Source organism: Macaca nemestrina, chromosome 3 (assembly GCF_043159975.1).
Source record: "Macaca nemestrina isolate mMacNem1 chromosome 3, mMacNem.hap1, whole genome shotgun sequence".
Lineage (NCBI taxonomy): Eukaryota > Metazoa > Chordata > Mammalia > Primates > Cercopithecidae > Macaca > Macaca nemestrina.
The window spans coordinates 112,257,880-112,280,332 of record NC_092127.1 but is presented as its reverse complement, the minus strand read 5'-3'; positions in this window follow the sequence as shown (position 1 = coordinate 112,280,332).

Genomic DNA, 22,453 nt, shown 5'->3' with positions numbered 1-22,453 from the left:
ACTGCTTAGTGTTCTGTTAATTCATCTCACAGAGTTACATCTGTATTTCGTGGATCTCTTTGCTAGCCTTCTTTCTCTGGAATCTGATAACAGATATTTCGGATCCCTTTGAAGACTATAGTGCCAAAGAAAATATCCTCCGATAACAAAGAGAAAGAAGCTTTCTGAGAAACTTCTTTGTGTTCTGTGAAATCATCTCACAGAGTTACAGCTTTCCCCTCAAGAAGCCTTTCGCTAAGACAGTCTTTGTGGAATTGGCAAAGTGATATTTGGAAGCCCATAGGGGGCTATGGTTAAAAAGGAAATATCCTCAGATGAAATCTGGAAAGAAGCTTTCTGAGAAATTGCTTAGTGTTCTGTTAATTCATCTCAGAGTGTCACATCTGTATTTCGTGGATCTCTTTGCTAGCCTTATTTCTGTGGAATCTGAGAACAGATATTCCGGATCCCTTTGAAGACTTTAGGGCCAAAGGAAATATCCTCCGATAACAAAGAGAAAGAAGCTTTCTGAGAAACTTCTTTGTGTTCTGTGAAATCATCTCACAGAGTTACAGCTTTCCCCTCAAGAAGCCTTTCGCTAAGACAGTCCTTGTGGAATTGGCAAAGTGATATTTGGAAGCCCATAGAGGGCTCTGGTGAAAAAGGAAATATCCTCAGATGAAATCTGGAAAGAAGCTTTCTGAGAAACCGCTTAGTGTTCTGTTAATTCATCTCACAGAGTTACATCTGTATTTCGTGGATCTCTTTGCTAGCCTTATGTTTCTGGAAGCTGAGAACAGATATTTCGGATCCCTTTGAAGACTATAGGGCCAAAGGAAATATCCTCCGATAACAAAGAGAAAGAAGCTTTGTGATAAACTTCTTTGTGTTCTGTGAAATCATCGCACAGAGTTACAGCTTTCCCCTCAAGAAGCCTTTCGCTAAGACAGTTCTTGTGGAATTGGCAAAGTGATATTTTGAAGCCCTTAGAGGGCTATGGTGAAAAAGGAAATATCCTCAGATGAAATCTGGAAAGAAGCTTTCTGAGAAACTGCTTAGTGTTCTGTTAATTCAACTCACAGAGTTACATCTGTATTTCGTTGATCTCTTTGCTAGCCTTATTTCTGTGGAATCTGAGAACAGATATTCCAGATCCCTTTGAAGACTATAGGGCCAAAGGAAATATCCTCCGATAACAACGAGAAAGAAGCTTTCTGAGAAACTTCTTTGTGTTCTGTGAAATCATCTCACAGAGTTACAGCTTTCCCCTCAAGAAGCCTTTCGCTAAGACAGTTCTTGTGGAATTGGCAAAGTGATATTTGGAAGCCCTTAGAGGGCTCTGGTGAAAAAGGAAATATCCTCAGATGAAATCTGGAAAGACGCTTTCTGAGAAACTGCTTAGAGTTCTGTTAATTCAACTCACAGAGTTACATCTGTATTTCGTGGATCTCTTTGCAAGCCTTATTTCTGTGGAATCTGAGAACAGATATTCCGGATCCCTTTGAAGACTATAGGGCCAAAGGAAATATCCTCGGATAACAAAGACAAAGAAGCTTTCTGAGAAACTTCTTTGTGTTCTGTGAAATCATCTCACAGAGTTACAGCTTTCCCCTCAAGAAGCCTTTCGCTAAGACAGTTCTTGTGGAATTGGCAAAGTGATATTTAGAAGCCCACAGAGGGCTATGGTGAAAAAGGAAATATCCTCAGATGAAATCTGGAAAGAAGCTTTCTGAGAAACCACTTAGTGTTCTGTTAATTCATTTCACAGAGTTACATCTGTATTTCGTGGATCTCTTTGCTAGCCTTATGTTTCTGGAATCTGAGAACAGATATTTCGGATCCCTTTGAAGACTATAGGGCCAAAGGAAATATCCTCCAAAAACAAAGAGAAAGAAGCTTTCTGAGAAACTTCTTTGTGTTCTGTGAAATCATCTCACAGATTTACAGCTTTCCCCTCAAGAAGCCTTTCGCTAAGACAGTTCTTGTGGAATTGGCAAAGTGTTATTTTGAAGCCCTTAGAGGGCTACGGTGAAAAAGGAAATATCCTCAGATGAAATCTGGAAAGAAGCTTTCTGAGAAACTGCTTAGTGTTCTGTTAATTCATCTCACAGAGTTACATCTGTATTTCGTGGATCTCTTTGCTAGCCTTATTTCTGTGGAATCTGAGAACAGATATTCCGGATCCCTTTGAAGACTATAGGGCCAAAGGAAATATCCTCCGATAACAAAGAGAAAGAAGCTTTCTGAGAAACTTCTTTGTGTTCTGTGAAATCATCTCACAGAGTTACAGCTTTCCCCTCAAGAAGCCTTTCGCTAAGACAGTTCTTGTGGAATTGGCAAAGTGATATTTTGAAACCCTTAGAGGTGTATGGTGAAAAAGGAAATATCCTCAGATGAAATCTGGAAAGAAGCTTTCTGAGAAACTGCTTAGTATTCTGTTAAATCATCTCACAGAGTTACATCTGTATTTCGAGGATCTCTTTGCTAGCCTTATGTTTCTGGAATCTGAGAACAGATATTTCGGATCCCTTTGAAGACTATAGGGCCTAAGGAAATATCCTCCGATAACAAAGACAAAGAAGCTTTCTGAGAAACTTCTTTGTGTTCTGTGAAATCATCTCACAGATTTACAGCTTTCCCCTCAAGAAGCCTTTCGCTAAGACAGTTCTTGTGGAATTGGCAAAGTGTTATTTTGAAGCCCTTAGAGGGCTATGGTGAAAAAGGAAATATCCTCAGATGAAATCTGGAAAGAAGCTTTCTGAGAAACTGCTTAGTGTTCTGTTAATTCATCTCACAGAGTTACATCTGTATTTCGTTGATCTCTTTGATAGCCTTATTTCTGTGGAATCTGAGAACAGATATTCCGGATCCCTTTGAAGACTATAGGGCCAAAGGAAATATCCTCTGATAACAAAGAGAAAGAAGCTTTCTGAGAAACTGCTTTGTGTTCTGTGAAATCATCACACAGAGTTACAGCTTTCCCCTCAAGAAGCCTTTCGCTAAGACAGTTCTTTTGGAATTGGCAACGTGATATTTGGAAGCACATAGAGGGCTATGGTGAAAAAGGAAATATACTCAGATGAAATCTGGAAAGAAGCTTTCTGAGAAACTGCTTAGTGTTCTGTTAATTCATCTCACAGAGTTACATCTGTATTTCGTGGATCTCTTTGCTAGCCTTATGTTTCTGGAATCTGAGAACATATATTTCGGATCCCTTTGAAGAATATAGGGCCAAAGGAAATATCCTCCGATAACAAAGAGAAAGAAGCTTTCTGAGAAACTTCTTTGTGTTCTGTGAAATCATCGCACAGAGTTACAGCTTTCCCCTCAAGAAGCCTTTCGCTAAGACAGTTCTTGTGGAATTGGCAAAGTGATATTTTGAAGCCCTTAGAGGTGTATGGTGAAAAAGGAAATATCCTCAGATGAAATCTGGAAAGAAGCTTTCTGAGAAACTGCTTAGTATTCTGTTAAATCATCTCACAGAGTTACATCTGTATTTCGAGGATCTCTTTGCTAGCCTTATTTCTGTGGAATCTGCGAACAGATATTCCAGACCCCTTTGAAGACTATAGGGCCAAAGGAAATATCCTCCGATAACAAAGAGAAAGAAGCTTTCTGAGAAACTTCTTTGTGTTCCGTGAAATCATCTCACAGAGTTACAGCTTTCCCCTCAAGAAGCCTTTCGCTAAGACAGTTCTTGTGGAATTGGCAAAGTGATATTTGGAAGCCCGTAGAGGGCTATGGTGAAAAAGGAAATATCCTCAGATGAAATCTGGAAAGAAGCTTTCTGAGAAACTGCTTAGTGTTCTGTTAATTCATCTCGCAGAGTTACATTTGTATTTCGTGGATCTCTTTGCTAGCCTTATTTCTTTGGAATCTGAGAACAGATATTCCGGATCCCTTTGAAGACTATAGGGCCAAAGGAAATATCCTCCGATAACCAAGAGAAAGAAGCTTTCTGAGAAACTTCTTTGTGTTCTGTGAAATCATCTCACAGAGTTACAGCTTTCCCCTCAAGAATCCTTTCGCTAAGACAGTTCTTGTGGAAATGGCAATGTGATATTTGGAAGCACATAGAGGGCTATGGTGAAAAAGGAAATATCCTCAGATGAAATCTGGAAAGAAGCTTTCTGAGAAACTGCTTAGTGTTCTGTTAATTCATCTCACAGAGTTACATCTGTATTTCGTGGATCTCTTTGCTAGCCTTATTTCGGTGGAATCTGAGAACAGATATTTCGGATCCCTTTGAAGACTATAGGGCCAAAGGAAATATCCAGCGATAACAAAGAGAAAGAAGCTTTCTGAGAAACTTCTTTGTGTTCTGTGAAATCATCTCACAGAGTTACAGCTTTCCCCTCAAGAAGCCTTTCGCTAAGACAGTTCTTGTGGAATTGGCAAAGTGATATTTGGAAGCCCATAGAAGGAAATGGTGAAAAAGGAAATATCCTCAGAAAAATCTAGAGAGAAGATTTCTGAGAAACTGCTTAGTGTTCTGTTAATTCATCTCACAGAGTTACATCTGTATTTCGTGGATCTCTTTGCTAGCCTTCTTTCTCTGGAATCTGAGAACAGATATTTCGGATCCCTTTGAAGACTATAGTGCCAAAGAAAATTTCCTCCGATAACAAAGAGAAAGAAGCTTTCTGAGAAACTTCTTTGTGTTCTGTGAAATCATCTCACAGAGTTACAGCTTTCCCCTCAAGAAGCCTTTCGCTAAGACAATCTTTGTGGAATTGGCAAAGTGATATTTGGAAGCCCATAGGGGGCTATGGTGAAAAAGGAAATATCCTCAGATGAAATCTGGAAAGAAGCTTTCTGAGAAACCACTTAGTGTTCTGTTAATTCATTTCACAGAGTTACATCTGTATTTCGTGGATCTCTTTGCTAGCCTTATGTTTCTGGAATCTGAGAACAGATATTTCGGATCCCTTTGAAGACTATAGGGCCAAAGGAAATATCCTCCAAAAACAAAGAGAAAGAAGCTTTCTGAGAAACTTCTTTGTGTTCTGTGAAATCATCTCACAGATTTACAGCTTTTCCCTCAAGAAGCCTTTCGCTAAGACAGTTCTTGTGGAATTGGCAAAGTGTTATTTTGAAGCCCTTAGAGGGCTACGGTGAAAAAGGAAATATCCTCAGATGAAATCTGGAAAGAAGCTTTCTGAGAAACTGCTTAGTGTTCTGTTAATTCATCTCACAGAGTTACATCTGTATTTCGTGGATCTCTTTGCCAGCCTTATTTCTGTGGAATCTGAGAACAGATATTCCGGATCCCTTTGAAGACTATAGGGCCAAAGGAAATATCCTCCGATAACAAAGAGAAAGAAGCTTTCTGAGAAACTTCTTTGTGTTCTGTGAAATCATCTCACAGAGTTACAGCTTTCCCCTCAAGAAGCCTTTCGCTAAGACAATTCTTGTGGAATTGGCAAAGTGATATTTTGAAACCCTTAGAGGTGTATGGTGAAAAAGGAAATATCCTCAGATGAAATCTGGAAAGAAGCTTTCTGAGAAACTGCTTAGTATTCTGTTAAATCATCTCACAGAGTTACATCTGTATTTCGAGGATCTCTTTGCTAGCCTTATGTTTCTGGAATCTGAGAACAGATATTTCGGATCCCTTTGAACACTATAGGGCCAAAGGAAATATCCTCCGATAACAAAGACAAAGAAGCTTTCTGAGAAACTTCTTTGTGTTCTGTGAAATCATCTCACAGATTTACAGCTTTCCCCTCAAGAAGCCTTTCGCTAAGACAGTTCTTGTGGAATTGGCAAAGTGTTATTTTGAAGCCCTTAGAGGGCTATGGTGAAAAAGGAAATATCCTCAGATGAAATCTGGAAAGAAGCTTTCTGAGAAACTGCTTAGTGTTCTGTTAATTCATCTCACAGAGTTACATCTGTATTTCGTTGATCTCTTTGATAGCCTTATTTCTGTGGAATCTGAGAACAGATATTCCGGATCCCTTTGAAGACTATAGGGCCAAAGGAAATATCCTCTGATAACAAAGAGAAAGAAGCTTTCTGAGAAACTGCTTTGTGTTCTGTGAAATCATCACACAGAGTTACAGCTTTCCCCTCAAGAAGCCTTTCGCTAAGACAGTTCTTTTGGAATTGGCAACGTGATATTTGGAAGCACATAGAGGGCTATGGTGAAAAAGGAAATATACTCAGATGAAATCTGGAAAGAAGCTTTCTGAGAAACTGCTTAGTGTTCTGTTAATTCATCTCACAGAGTTACATCTGTATTTCGTGGATCTCTTTGCTAGCCTTATGTTTCTGGAATCTGAGAACATATATTTCGGATCCCTTTGAAGAATATAGGGCCAAAGGAAATATCCTCCGATAACAAAGAGAAAGAAGCTTTCTGAGAAACTTCTTTGTGTTCTGTGAAATCATCTCACAGAGTTACAGCTTTCCCCTCAAGAAGCCTTTCGCTAAGACAGTTCTTGTGGAATTGGCAAAGTGATATTTTGAAGCCCTTAGAGGTGTATGGTGAAAAAGGAAATATCCTCAGATGAAATCTGGAAAGAAGCTTTCTGAGAAACTGCTTAGTATTCTGTTAAATCATCTCACAGAGTTACATCTGTATTTCGAGGATCTCTTTGCTAGCCTTATTTCTGTGGAATCTGCGAACAGATATTCCAGACCCCTTTGAAGACTATAGGGCCAAAGGAAATATCCTCCGATAACAAAGAGAAAGAAGCTTTCTGAGAAACTTCTTTGTGTTCCGTGAAATCATCTCACAGAGTTACAGCTTTCCCCTCAAGAAGCCTTTCGCTAAGACAGTTCTTGTGGAATTGGCAAAGTGATATTTGGAAGCCCGTAGAGGGCTATGGTGAAAAAGGAAATATCCTCAGATGAAATCTGGAAAGAAGATTTCTGAGAAACTGCTTAGTGTTCTGTTAATTCATCTCGCAGAGTTACATTTGTATTTCGTGGATCTCTTTGCTAGCCTTATTTCTTTGGAATCTGAGAACAGATATTCCGGATCCCTTTGAAGACTATAGGGCCAAAGGAAATATCCTCCGATAACAAAGAGAAAGAAGCTTTCTGAGAAACTTCTTTGTGTTCTGTGAAATCATCTCACAGAGTTACAGCTTTCCCCTCAAGAATCCTTTCGCTAAGACAGTTCTTGTGGAAATGGCAATGTGATATTTGGAAGCACATAGAGGGCTATGGTGAAAAAGGAAATATCCTCAGATGAAATCTGGAAAGAAGCTTTCTGAGAAACCGCTTAGTGTTCTGTTAATTCATCTCACAGAGTTACATCTGTATTTCGTGGATCTCTTTGCTAGCCTTATGTTTCTGGAATCTGAGAACATATATTTTGGATCCCTTTGAAGAATATAGGGCCAAAGGAAATATCCTCCGATAACAAAGAGAAAGAAGCTTTCTGAGAAACTTCTTTGTGTTCTGTGAAATCATCGCAAAGAGTTACAGCTTTCCCCTCAAGAAGCCTTTCGCTAAGACAGTTCTTGTGGAATTGGCAAAGTGATATTTTGAAACCCTTAGAGGTGTATGGTGAAAAAGGAAATATCCTCAGATGAAATCTGGAAAGAAGCTTTCTGAGAAACTGCTTAGTATTCTGTTAAATCATCTCACAGAGTTACATCTGTATTTCGTGGATCTCTTTGCTAGCCTTATTTCTGTGGAATCTGCCAACAGATATTCCAGACCCCTTTGAAGACTATAGGGCCAAAGGAAATATCCTCCGATAACAAAGACAAAGAAGCTTTCTGAGAAACTTCTTCGTGTTCTGTGAAATCATCTCACAGAGTTACAGCTTTCCCCTGAAGAAGCCTTTCGCTAAGACAGTTCTTGTGGAATTGGCAAAGTGATATTTAGAAGCCCATAGAGGGCTATGGTGAAAAAGGAAATATCGTCAGATGAAATCTGGAAAGAAGCTTTCTGAGAAACCACTTAGTGTTCTGTTAATTCATCTCACAGAGTTACATCTGTATTTCGTGGATCTCTTTGCTAGCCTTATGTTTCTGGAATCTGAGAACAGATATTTCGGATCCCTTTGAAGACTATACGACCAAAGGAAATATCCTCCGATAACAAAGAGAAAGAAGCTTTCTGAGAAACTTCTTTGTGTTCTGTGAAATCATCTCACAGAGTTACAGCTTTCCCCTCAAGAAGCCTTTCGCTAAGACAGTTCTTGTGGAATTGGCAAAGTGTTATTTTGAAGCCCTTAGAGGGCTATGGTGAAAAAGGAAATATCCTCAGATGAAATCTGGAAAGAAGCTTTCTGAGAAACTGCTTAGTGTTCTGTTAATTCATCTCACAGAGTTACATCTGTATTTCGTTGATCTCTTTGATAGCCTTATTTCTGTGGAATCTGAGAACAGATATTCCGGATCCCTTTGAAGACTATAGGGCCAAAGGAAATATCCTCTGATAACAAAGAGAAAGAAGCTTTCTGAGAAACTGCTTTGTGTTCTGTGAAATCATCACACAGAGTTACAGCTTTCCCCTCAAGAAGCCTTTCGCTAAGACAGTTCTTTTGGAATTGGCAACGTGATATTTGGAAGCACATAGAGGGCTATGGTGAAAAAGGAAATATACTCAGATGAAATCTGGAAAGAAGCTTTCTGAGAAACTGCTTAGTGTTCTGTTAATTCATCTCACAGAGTTACATCTGTATTTCGTGGAACTCTTTGCTAGCCTTATTTCTGTGGAATCTGAGAACATATATTTCGGATCCCTTTGAAGAATATAGGGCCAAAGGAAATATCCTCCGATAACAAAGAGAAAGAAGCTTTCTGAGAAACTTCTTTGTGTTCTGTGAAATCATCGCACAGAGTTACAGCTTTCCCCTCAAGAAGCCTTTCGCTAAGACAGTTCTTGGGGAATTGGCAAAGTGATATTTTGAAGCCCTTAGAGGTGTATGGTGAAAAAGGAAATATCCTCAGATGAAATCTGGAAAGAAGCTTTCTGAGAAACCACTTAGTTTTCTGTTAATTCATCTCACAGAGTTACATCTGTATTTCGTGGATCTCTTTGCTATCCTTATGTTTCTGGAATCTGAGAACAGATATTTCGGATCCCTTTGAAGACTATAGGGCCAAAGGAAATATCCTCCGATAACAAAGAGAAAGAAGCTTTGTGATTAACTTCTTTGTGTTCTGTGAAATCATCGCACAGAGTTACAGCTTTCCCCTCAAGAAGCCTTTCGCTAAGACAGTTCTTGTGGAATTGGCAAAGTGACATTTTGAAGCCCTTAGAGGGCTATGGTGAAAAAGGAAATATCCTCAGATGAAATCTGTAAAGAAGCTTTCTGAGAAACTGCTTAGTGTTCTGTTAATTCATCTCACAGAGTTACATCTGTATTTCGTGGATCTCTTTGCTAGCCTTATGTTTCTGGAATCTGAGAACATATATTTCGGATCCCTTTGAAGAATATAGGGCCAAAGGAAATATCCTCCGATAACAAAGAGAAAGAAGCTTTCTGAGAAACTTCTTTGTGTTCTGTGAAATCATCGCAAAGAGTTACAGCTTTCCCCTCAAGAAGCCTTTCGCTAAGACAGTTCTTGTGGAATTGGCAAAGTGATATTTTGAAACCCTTAGAGGTGTATGGTGAAAAAGGAAATATCCTCAGATGAAATCTGGAAAGAAGCTTTCTGAGAAACTGCTTAGTATTCTGTTAAATCATCTCACAGAGTTACATCTGTATTTCGTGGATCTCTTTGCTAGCCTTATTTCTGTGGAATCTGCCAACAGATATTCCAGACCCCTTTGAAGACTATAGGGCCAAAGGAAATATCCTCCGATAACAAAGACAAAGAAGCTTTCTGAGAAACTTCTTCGTGTTCTGTGAAATCATCTCACAGAGTTACAGCTTTCCCCTCAAGAAGCCTTTCGCTAAGACAGTTCTTGTGGAATTGGCAAAGTGATATTTAGAAGCCCATAGAGGGCTATGGTGAAAAAGGAAATATCGTCAGATGAAATCTGGAAAGAAGCTTTCTGAGAAACCACTTAGTGTTCTGTTAATTCATCTCACAGAGTTACATCTGTATTTCGTGGATCTCTTTGCTAGCCTTATGTTTCTGGAATCTGAGAACAGATATTTCGGATCCCTTTGAAGACTATACGGCCAAAGGAAATATCCTCCGATAACAAAGAGAAAGAAGCTTTCTGAGAAACTTCTTTGTGTTCTGTGAAATCATCTCACAGAGTTACAGCTTTCCCCTCAAGAAGCCTTTCGCTAAGACAGTTCTTGTGGAATTGGCAAAGTGTTATTTTGAAGCCCTTAGAGGGCTATGGTGAAAAAGGAAATATCCTCAGATGAAATCTGGAAAGAAGCTTTCTGAGAAACTGCTTAGTGTTCTGTTAATTCATCTCACAGAGTTACATCTGTATTTCGTTGATCTCTTTGATAGCCTTATTTCTGTGGAATCTGAGAACAGATATTCCGGATCCCTTTGAAGACTATAGGGCCAAAGGAAATATCCTCTGATAACAAAGAGAAAGAAGCTTTCTGAGGAACTGCTTTGTGTTCTGTGAAATCATCACACAGAGTTACAGCTTTCCCCTCAAGAAGCCTTTCGCTAAGACAGTTCTTTTGGAATTGGCAACGTGATATTTGGAAGCACATAGAGGGCTATGGTGAAAAAGGAAATATACTCAGATGAAATCTGGAAAGAAGCTTTCTGAGAAACTGCTTAGTGTTCTGTTAATTCATCTCACAGAGTTACATCTGTATTTCGTGGATCTCTTTGCTAGCCTTATTTCTGTGGAATCTGAGAACATATATTTCGGATCCCTTTGAAGAATATAGGGCCAAAGGAAATATCCTCCGATAACAAAGAGAAAGAAGCTTTCTGAGAAACTTCTTTGTGTTCTGTGAAATCATCGCACAGAGTTACAGCTTTCCCCTCAAGAAGCCTTTCGCTAAGACAGTTCTTGTGGAATTGGCAAAGTGATATTTTGAAGCCCTTAGAGGTGTATGGTGAAAAAGGAAATATCCTCAGATGAAATCTGGAAAGAAGCTTTCTGAGAAACTGCTTAGTATTCTGTTAAATCATCTCACAGAGTTACATCTGTATTTCGAGGATCTCTTTGCTAGCCTTATTTCTGTGGAATCTGCGAACAGATATTCCAGACCCCTTTGAAGACTATAGGGCCAAAGGAAATATCCTCCGATCACAAAGAGAAAGAAGCTTTCTGAGAAACTTCTTTGTGTTCCGTGAAATCATCTCACAGAGTTACAGCTTTCCCCTCAAGAAGCCTTTCACTAAGACAGTTCTTGTGGAATTGGCAAAGTGATATTTGGAAGCCCGTAGAGGGCTATGGTGAAAAAGGAAATATCCTCAGATGAAATCTGGAAAGAAGCTTTCTGAGAAACTGCTTAGTGTTCTGTTAATTCATCTCGCAGAGTTACATTTGTATTTCGTGGATCTCTTTGCTAGCCTTATTTCTTTGGAATCTGAGAACAGATATTCCGGATCCCTTTGAAGACTATAGGGCCAAAGGAAATATCCTCCGATAACAAAGAGAAAGAAGCTTTCTGAGAAACTTCTTTGTGTTCTGTGAAATCATCTCACAGAGTTACAGCTTTCCCCTCAAGAATCCTTTCGCTAAGACAGTTCTTGTGGAAATGGCAACGTGATATTTGGAAGCACATAGAGGGCTATGGTGAAAAAGGAAATATCCTCAGATGAAATCTGGAAAGAAGATTTCTGAGAAACTGCTTAGTGTTCTGTTAATTCATCTCACAGAGTTACATCTGTATTTCGTGGATCTCTTTGCTAGCCTTATTTCGGTGGAATCTGAGAACATATATTTCGGATCCCATTGAAGACTATAGGGCCAAAGGAAATATCCAGCGATAACAAAGAGAAAGAAGCTTTCTGAGAAACTTCTTTGTGTTCTGTGAAATCATCTCACAGAGTTACAGCTTTCCCCTCAAGAAGCCTTTCGCTAAGACAGTTCTTGTGGAATTGGCAAAGTGATATTTGGAAGCCCATAGAAGGAAATGGTGAAAAAGGAAATATCCTCAGATGAAATCTAGAAAGAAGATTTCTGAGAAACTGCTTAGTGTTCTGTTAATTCATCTCACAGAGTTACATCTGTATTTCGTGGATCTCTTTGCTAGCCTTCTTTCTCTGGAATCTGAGAACAGATATTTCGGATCCCTTTGAAGACTATAGTGCCAAAGAAAATTTCCTCCGATAACAAAGAGAAAGAAGCTTTCTGAGAAACTTCTTTGTGTTCTGTGAAATCATCTCACAGAGTTACAGCTTTCCCCTCAAGAAGCCTTTCGCTAAGACAGTCCTTGTGGAATTGGCAAAGTGATATTTGGAAGCCCATAGAGGGCTCTGGTGAAAAAGGAAATATCCTCAGATGAAATCTGGAAAGAAGCTTTCTGAGAAACCGCTTAGTGTTCTGTTAATTCATCTCACAGAGTTATATCTGTATTTCGTGGATCTCTTTGCTAGCCTTATATTTCTGGAATCTGAGAACAGATATTTCGGATCCCTTTGAAGACTATAGGGCCAAAGGAAATATCCTCCGATAACAAAGAGAAAGAAGCTTTGTGATTAACTTCTTTGTGTTCTGTGAAATCATCGCACAGAGTTACAGCTTTCCCCTCAAGAAGCCTTTCGCTAAGACAGTTCTTGTGGAATTGGCAAAGTGACATTTTGAAGCCCTTAGAGGGCTATGGTGAAAAAGGAAATATCCTCAGATGAAATCTGTAAAGAAGCTTTCTGAGAAACTGCTTAGTGTTCTGTTAATTCATCTCACAGAGTTACATCTGTATTTCGTGGATCTCTTTGCTAGCCTTATTTCTGTGGAATCTGAGAACAGATATTCCAGATCCCTTTGAAGACTATAGGGCCAAAGGAAATATCCTCCGATAACAAAGAGAAAGAAGCTTTCTGAGAAACTTCTTTGTGTTCTGTGAAATCATCTCACAGAGTTACAGCTTTCCCCTCAAGAAGCCTTTCGCTAAGACAGTTCTTGTGGAATTGGCAAAGTGATATTTGGAAGCCCTTAGAGGTCTATGGTGAAAAAGGAAATATCCTCAGATGAAATCTGGAAAGACGCTTTCTGAGAAACTGCTTAGAGTTCTGTTAATTCAACTCACAGAGTTACATCTGTATTTCGTGGATCTCTTTGCTAGCCTTATTTCTGTGGAATCTGAGAACAGATATTCCGGATCCCTTTGAAGACTATAGGGCCAAAGGAAATATCCTCGGATAACAAAGACAAAGAGCTTTCTGAGAAACTTCTTTGTGTTCTGTGAAATCATCTCACAGAGTTACAGCTTTCCCCTCAAGAAGCCTTTCGCTAAGACAGTTCTTGTGGAATTGGCAAAGTGATATTTTGTAGCCCTTAGAGGGCTATGGTGAAAAAGGAAATATCCTCAGATGAAATCGGGAAAGAAGCTTTCTGAGAAACTGCTTAGTGTTCTGTTAATTCATCTCACAGAGTTACATTTGTATTTCGTGGATCTCTTTGCTAGCCTTATTTCTGTGGAATCTGAGAACAGATATTCCGGATCCCTTTGAAGACTATAGGGCCAAAGGAAATATCCTGCGATAACAAAGAGAAAGAAGCTTTCTGAGAAACTTCTTTGTGTTCTGTGAAATCATCTCACAGAGTTACAGCTTTCCCCTCAAGAAGCCTTTCGCTAAGACAGTTCTTGTGGAATTGGCAAAGTGTTATTTGGAAGCCCTTAGAGGGCTATGGTGAAAAAGGAAATATCCTCAGATGAAATCTGGAAAGAAGCTTTCTGAGAAACTGCTTAGTGTTCTGTTAATTCAACACACAGAGTTACATCTGTATTTCGTGGATCTCTTTGCTAGCCTTATTTTTCTGGAATCTGAGAAATGATATTCCGGATCCCTTTGAAGACTATAGGGCCAAAGGAAATATCCTGCGATAACAAAGAGAAAGAAGCTTTCTGAGAAACTTCTTTGTGTTCTGTGAAATCATCTCACAGAGCTACAGCTTTCCCCTCAAGAAGCCTTTCGCTAAGACAGTTCTTGTGGAATTGGCAAAGTGATATTTGGAAGCCCATAGAGGGCAATGGTGAAAAAGGAAATATCCTCAGATGAAATCTAGAAAGAAGATTTCTGAGAAACTGCTTAGTGTTCTGTTAATTCATCTCACAGAGTTACATCTGTATTTCGTGGATCTCTTTGCTAGCCTTCTTTCTCTGGAATCTGAGAACAGATATTTCGGATCCCTTTGAAGACTATAGTGCCAAAGAAAATATCCTCCGATAACAAAGAGAAAGAAGCTTTCTGAGAAACTTCTTTGTGTTCTGTGAAATCATCTCACAGAGTTACAGCTTTCCCCTCAAGAAGCCTTTCGCTAAGACAGTCCTTGTGGAATTGGCAAAGTGATATTTGGAAGCCCATAGAGGGCTATGGTGAAAAAGGAAATATCCTCAGATGAAATCTGGAAAGAAGCTTTCTGAGAAACCGCTTAGTGTCCTGTTTATTCATCTCACCGAGTTACATCAGTATTTCGTGGATCTCTTTGCTAGCCTTATGTTTCTGGAAACTGAGAACAGATATTTCGGATCCCTTTGAAGACTATAGGGCCAAAGGAAATATCCTCCGATAACAAAGAGAAAGAAGCTTTCTGAGAAACTTCTTTGTGTTCTGTGAAATCATCGCACAGAGTTACAGCTTTCCCCTCAAGAAGCCTTTCGCTAAGACAGTTCTTGTGGAATTGGCAACGTGATATTTGGAAGCCCTTAGAGGGCTATGGTGAAAAAGGAAATATCCTCAGATGAAATCTGGAAAGACGCTTTCTGAGAAACTGCTTAGTGTTCTGTTAATTCACCTCACAGAGTTACATTTGTATTTCGTGGATCTCTTTGCTAGCCGTATTTCTGTGGAATCTGAGAACAGATATTCCGGATCCCTTTGAAGACTATAGGGCCAAAGGAAATATCCTGCGATAACAAAGAGAAAGAAGCTTTCTGAGAAACTTCTCTGTGTTCTGTGAAATCATCTCACAGAGTTACAGCTTTCCCCTCAAGAAGCCTTTCGCTAAGACAGTTCTTGTGGAATTGGCAAAGTGATATTTTGAAGCCCTTAGAGGGCTATGGTGAAAAAGGAAATATCCTCAGATGAAATCTGGAAAGAAGCTTTCTGAGAAACTGCTTAGTGTTCTGTTAATTCAACACACAGAGTTACATCTGTATTTCGTGGATCTCTTTGCTAGCCTTATTTTTCTGGAATCTGAGAAAAGATATTCCGGATACCTTTGAAGACTATAGGGCCAAAGGAAATATCCTTCGATAACAAAGAGAAAGAAGGTTTCTGAGAAACTTCTTTGTGTTCTGTGAAATCAACTCACAGAATTACAGCTTTCCCCTCAAGAAGCCTTTCGCTAAGACAGTTCTTGTGGAATTGGCAAAGTGATATTTTGAAGCCCTTAGAGGGCTATGGTGAAAAAGGAAATATCCTCAGATGAAATCTGGACAGAAGCTTTCTGAGAAACCGCTTAGTGTTCTGTTAATTCATCTCAGAGAGTTACATCTGTATTTCATGGATCTCTTTGCTAGCCTTATTTTTCTGGAATCTGAGAAAAGATATTTCGGATCCCTTTGAAGATTATAGGGCCAAAGGAAATATCCTCCGATAACAAAGAGAAAGAAGCTTTCTGAGAAACTTGTTTGTGTTCTGTGAAATCATCTCACAGAGTTACAGCGTTCCCCTCAAGAAGCTTTTCTCTAATACAGTTCTTGTGGAATTGGCAAAGTGATATTTGGAAGCCCATAGAGGGCTATGGTGAAAAAGGAAATATCCTCAGATGAAATCTGGAAAGAAGCTTTCTGAGAAACCGCTTAGTGTTCTGTTAATTCATCTCACAGAGTTACATCTGTATTTCGTGGATCTCTTTGCTAGCCTTATTTTTCTGGAATCTGAGAAAAGATATTCCGGATCCCTTTGAAGCCTATAGAGCCAAAGGAAATATCCTGCGATAACAAAGAGAAAGAAGCTTTCTGAGAAACTTCTTTGTGTTCTGTGAAATCATCTCACAGAGTTACAGCTTTCCCCTCAAGAAGCCTTTCGCTAAGAGAGTTCTTGTGGAATTGGCAAAGTGATATTTGGAAGCCCTTAGAGGGCTATGGTGAAAAAGGAAATATCCTCAGATGAAATCTGGAAAGACGCTTTCTGAGAAACTGCTTAGAGTTCTGTTAATTCAACTCACAGAGTTACATCTGTATTTCGTGGATCTCTTTGCTAGCCTTATTTCTGTGGAATCTGAGAACAGATATTCCGGATCCCTTTGAAGACTATAGGGCCAAAGGAAATATCCTCGGATAACAAAGACAAAGAAGCTTTCTGAGAAACTTCTTTGTGTTCTGTGAAATCATCGCACAGAGTTACAGCTTTCCCCTCAAGAAGCCTTTCGCTAAGACAGTTCTTGTGGAATTGGCAAAGTGATATTTTGTAGCCCTTAGAGGGCTATGGTGAAAAAGGAAATATCCTCAGATGAAATCGGGAAAGAAGCTTTCTGAGAAACTGCTTAGTGTTCTGTTAATTCATCTCACAGAGTTACATTTGTATTTCGTGGATCTCTTTGCTAGCCTTATTTCTGTGGAATCTGAGAACAGATATTCCGATCCCTTTGAAGACTATAGGGCCAAAGGAAATATCCTGCGATAACAAAGAGAAAGAAGCTTTCTGAGAAACTTCTTTGTGTTCTGTGAAATCATCTCACAGAGTTACAGCTTTGCCCTCAAGAAGCCTTTCGCTAAGACAGTTCTTGTGGAATTGGCAAAGTGATATTTGGAAGCCCTTAGAGGGCTATGGTGAAAAAGGAAATATCCTCAGATGAAATCTGGAAAGAAGCTTTCTGAGAAACCGCTTAGTGTTCTGTTAATTCATCTCAGAGAGTTACATCTGTATTTCGTGGATCTCTTTGCTAGCCTTATTTTTCTGGAATCTGAGAACAGATATTTCGGATCCCTTTGAAGATTATAGGGCCAAAGGAAATATCCTGCGATAACAAAGAGAAAGAAGCTTTCTGAGAAACTTCTTTGTGTTCTGTGAAATCATCTCACAGAGTTACAGCTTTCCCCTCAAGAAGCCTTTCGCTAAGCCAGTACTTGTGGAATTGGCAAAGTGATATTTGGAAGCCCATAGAGGGCTATGGTGAAAAAGGAAATATCCTCAGATGAAATCTGGAAAGAAGCTTTCTGAGAAACCGCTTACTGTTCTGTTAATTCATCTCACATAGTTACATCTGTATTTCGTGGATCTCTGCTAGCCTTGTGTTTCTGGAATCTCAGAAGAGATTTCGGATCCCTTTGAAGACTATAGGGCCAAAGGAAATATCCTCCGATAACAACGAGAAATAAGCTTTGTGAGAAACTTCTTTGTGTTCTGTGAAATCATCTCACAGAGTTACAGCTTTCCCCTCAAGAAGCCTTTCGCTAAGACAGTTCTTGTGGAATTGGCAAAGTGATATTTGGAAGCCCATAGAGGGCTATGGTGAAAAAGGAAATATCCTCAGATGAAATCTGGAAAGAAGCTTTCTGAGAAACTGCTTAGTGTTCTGTTAATTCATCTCACAGAGTTACATCTGTATTTCGTGGATCTCTTTGCTAGCCTTATTTCTCTGGAATCTGAGAACAGATATTTCGGATCCCATTGAAGACTATAGGGCCAAAGAAAATATCCTCCGATAACAAAGAGAAAGAAGCTTTCTGAGAAACTTCTTTGTGTTCTGTGAAATCATCTCACAGAGTTACAGCTTTCCCCTCAAGAAGCCTTTCGCTAAGACAGTCCTTGTGGAATCGGCAAAGTGATATTTGGAAGCCCATAGAGGGCTCTGGTGAAAAAGGAAATATCCTCAGATGAAATCTGGAAAGAAGCTTTCTGAGAAACCGCTTAGTGTTCTGTTAATTCATCTCAGAGAGTTACATCTGTATTTCGTGGATCTCTTTGCTAGCCTTATTTTTCTGGAATCTGAGAACAGATATTTCGGATCCCTTTGAAGATTATAGGGCCAAAGGAAATATCCTGCGATAACAAAGAGAAAGAAGCTTTCTGAGAAACTTCTTTGTGTTCTGTGAAATCATCTCACAGCGTTACAGCTATCCCCTCAAGAAGCCTTTCGCTAAGCCAGTACTTGTGGAATTGGCAAAGTGATATTTGGAAGCCCATAGAGGGCTATGGTGAAAAAGGAAATATCCTCAGATGAAATCTGGAAAGAAGCTTTCTGAGAAACCGCTTACTGTTCTGTTAATTCATCTCATATAGTTACATCTGTATTTCGTGGATCTCTGCTAGCCTTGTGTTTCTGGAATCTCAGAAGAGATATTTCGGATCCCTTTGAAGACTATAGGGCCAAAGGAAATATCCTCCGATAACAAAGAGAAATAAGCTTTGTGAGAAACTTCTTTGTGTTCTGCGAAATCATCTCACAGAGTTACAGCTTTCCCCTCAAGAAGCCTTTCGCTAAGACAGTTCTTGTGGAATTGGCAAAGTGATATTTCGAAGCCCATAGAGGGCTATGGTGAAAAAGGAAATATCCGCAGATGAAATCTGGAAAGAAGCTTTCTGAGAAACTGCTTAGTGTTCTGTTAATTCATCTCACAGAGTTACATCTGTATTTCGTGGATCTCTTTGCTAGCCTTATGTTTCTGGAATCTGAGAACAGATATTTCGGATCCCTTTGAAGACTATAGGGCCAAAGGAAATATCCTCCGATAACAAAGAGAAAGAAGCTTTCTGAGAAACTTCTTTGTGTTCTGTGAAATCATCGCACAGAGTTACAGCTTTCCCCTCAAGAAGCCTTTCACTAAGACAGTTCTTGTGGAATTGGCAAAGTGATATTTGGAAGCCCTTAGAGGGCTATGGTGAAAAAGGAAATATCCTCAGATGAAATCTGGAAAGACGCTTTCTGAGAATCTGCTTAGTGTTCTGTTAATTCAACTCACAGAGTTACATCTGTATTTCGTGGATCTCTTTGCTAGCCTTATTTCTGTGGAATCTGAGAACAGATATTCCGGATCCCTTTGAAGACTATAGGGCCAAAGGAAATATCCTCGGATAACAAAGACAAAGAAGCTTTCTGAGAAACTTCTTTGTGTTCTGTGAAATCATCTCACAGAGTTACAGCTTTCCCCTCAAGAAGCCTTTCGCTAAGACAGTTCTTGTGGAAAGGGCAAAGTGATATTTTGTAGCCCTTAGAGGGCTATGGTGAAAAAGGAAATATCCTCAGATGAAATCGGGAAAGAAGCTTTCTGAGAAACTGCTTAGTGTTCTGTTAATTCATCTCACAGAGTTACATCTGTATTTCGTGGATCTCTTTGCTAGCCATATTTCTGTGGAATCTGAGAACAGATATTCCAGATCCCTTTGAAGACTATAGGGCCAAAGGAAATATCCTCCGATAACAAAGAGAAAGAAGCTTTCTGAGAAACTTCTTTGTGTTCTGTGAAATCATCTCACAGAGTTACAGCTTTCCCCTCAAGAAGCCTTTCGCTAAGACAGTTCTTGTGGAATTGGCAAAGTGATATTTGGAAGCCCTTAGAGGGCTATGGTGAAAAAGGAAATATCCTCAGATGAAATCTGGAAAGAAGCTTTCTGAGAAACTGCTTAGTGTTCTGTTAATTCATCTCACAGAGTTACATCTGTATTTCGTGGATCTCTTTGCTAGCCTTATTTCTGTAGAATCTGAGAACAGATATACCGGATCCCTTTGAAGACTATAGGGCCAAAGGAAATATCCTCCGATAACAAAGAGAAAGAAGCTTTCTGAGAAACTTCTTTGTGTTCTGTGAAATCATCTCACAGAGTTACAGCTTTCCCCTCAAGAAGCCTTTCGCTAAGACAGTTCTTGAGGAATTGGCAAAGTGATATTTGGAAGCCCTTAGAGGGCTATGGTGAAAAAGGAAATATCCTCAGATGAAATCTGGAAAGAAGCTTTCTGAGAAACTGCTTAGTGTTCTGTTAATTCATCTCACAGAGTTAAATCTGTATTTCGTGGATCTCTTTGCTAGCCTTATTTCTGTGGAATCTGAGAACAGATATACCAGATCCCTTTGAAGAGTATAGGTCCAAAGGAAATATCCTCCGATAACAAAGAGAAAGAAGCTTTCTGAGAAACTTCTTTGTGTTCTGTGAAATCATCTCACAGAGTTACAGCTTTCCCCTCAAGAAGCCTTTCGCTAAGACAGTTCTTGTGGAATTGGCAAAGTGATATTTGGAATCCCATAGAGGGCAATGGTGAAAAAGGAAATATCCTGAGATGAAAACTAGAAAGAAGATTTCTGAGAAACTGCTTAGTGTTCTGTTAATTCATCTCACAGAGTTACATCTGTATTTCGTGGATCTCTTTGCTAGCCTTATTTCTCTGGAATCTGAGAACAGATATTCCGTATCCCTTTGAAGACTATAGGGCCAAAGGAAATATCCTGCGATAACAAAGAGAAAGAAGCTTTCTGAGAAACTTCTTTGTGTTCTGTGAAATCATCTCACAGAGTTACAGCTTTCCTCTCAAGAAGCCTTTCGCTAAGACAGTTCTTGTGGAATTGGCAAAGTGATATTTGGAAGCCCTTAGAGGGCTATGGTGAAAAAGGAAATATCCTCAGATGAAATCTGGAAAGAAGCTTTCTGAGAAACTGCTTAGTGTTCTGTTAATTCAACTCAAAGAGTTACATCTGTATTTCGTGGATCTCTTTCCTAGCCTTATTTTTCTGGAATCTGAGAAAAGATATTCCGAATCCCTTTGAAGACTATAGGGCCAAAGGAAATATCCTCCGATAACAAAGAGAAAGAAGGTTTCTGAGAAACTTCTTTGTGTTCTGTGAAATCATCTCACAGAATTACAGCTTTCCCCTCAAGAAGCCTTTCGCTAAGACAGTTCTTGTGGAATTGGCAAAGTGATATTTTGAAGCCCTTAGAGGGCTATGGTGAAAAAGGAAATATCCTCAGATGAAATCTGGAAAGAAGCTTTCTGAGAAACCGCTTAGTGTTCTGATAATTCATCTCAGAGAGTTACATCTGTATTTCGTGGATCTCTTTGCTAGCCTTATTTTTCTGGAATCTGAGAAAAGATATTTCGGATCCCTTTGAAGATTATAGGTCCAAAGGAAATATCCTGCGATAACAAAGAGAAAGAAGCTTTCTGAGAAACTTCTTTGTGTTCTGTGAAATCATCTCACAGAGTTACAGCTTTCCCCTCAAGAAGCCTTTCGCTAAGCCAGTACTTGTGGAATTGGCAAAGTGATATTTGGAAGCCCATAGAGGGCTATGGTGAAAAAGGAAATATCCTCAGATGAAATCGGGAAAGAAGCTTTCTGAGAAACTGCTTAGTGTTCTGTTATTTCATCTCGCAGAGTTACATCTGTATTTCGTGGATCTCTTTGCTAGCCTTATTTCTCTGGAATCTGAGAACAGATATTTCGGATCCCTTTGAAGACTATAGGGCCAAAGAAAATATCCTCCGATAACAAAGAGAAAGAAGCTTTCTGAGAAACTTCTTTTTGTTTTGTGAAATCATCTCACAGAGTTACAGCTTTCCCCTCAAGAAAACTTTCGCTTAGTCAGTCCTTGTGGAATTGGCAAAGTGATATTTGGAAGCCCATAGAGGGCTCTGGTGAAAAAGAAAATATCCTCAGATGAAATCTGGAAAGAAGCTTTCTGAGAAACCGCTTAGTGTTCTGCTAATTCATCTCACAGAGTTACATCTGTATTTCGTGGATCTCTTTGCTAGCCTTATGTTTCTGGAGTCTGAGAACAGATATTTCGGATCCCTTTGAAGACTATAGGGCCAAAGGAAATATCCTCCGATAACAAAGAGAAAGAAGCTTTCTGAGAAACTTCTTTGTGTTCTGTGAAATCATCGCACAGAGTTACAGCTTTCCCCTCAAGAAGCCTTTCGCTAAGACAGTTCTTGTGGAATTGGCAAAGTGATATTTTGAAGCCCTTAGAGGGCTATGGTGAAAAAGGAAATATCCTCAGATGAAATCTGGAAAGAAGCTTTCTGAGAAACTGCTTAGTGTTCTGTTAATTCATCTCACAGAGTTACATCTGTGTTTCGTGGATCTCTTTGCTAGCCTTATTTCTGTGGAATCTGAGAACAGATATTCCAGATCCCTTTGAAGACTATAGGGCCAAAGGAAATATCCTCCGATAACAAAGAGAAAGAAGGTTTCTGAGAAACTTCTTTGTGTTCTGTGAAATCATCTCACAGAGTTACAGCTTTCCCCTTAAGAAGCCTTTCGCTAAGACAGTTCTTGTGGAATTGGCAAAGTGATATTTGGAAGCCCATAGAGGGCTATGGTGAAAAAGGAAATATCCTCAGATTAAAACTGGAAGGAAGCTTTCTGAGAAACTGCTTAGTGTTCTGTTAATTCATCTCACAGAGTTATATTTGTATTTCGTGGATCTCTTTGCTAGCCTTATTTCTGTAAAATCTGAGAACAGATATTCCGGATCCCTTTGAAGACTATAGGGCCAAAGGAAATATCCTCCGATAACAAAGACAAAGAAGCTTTCTG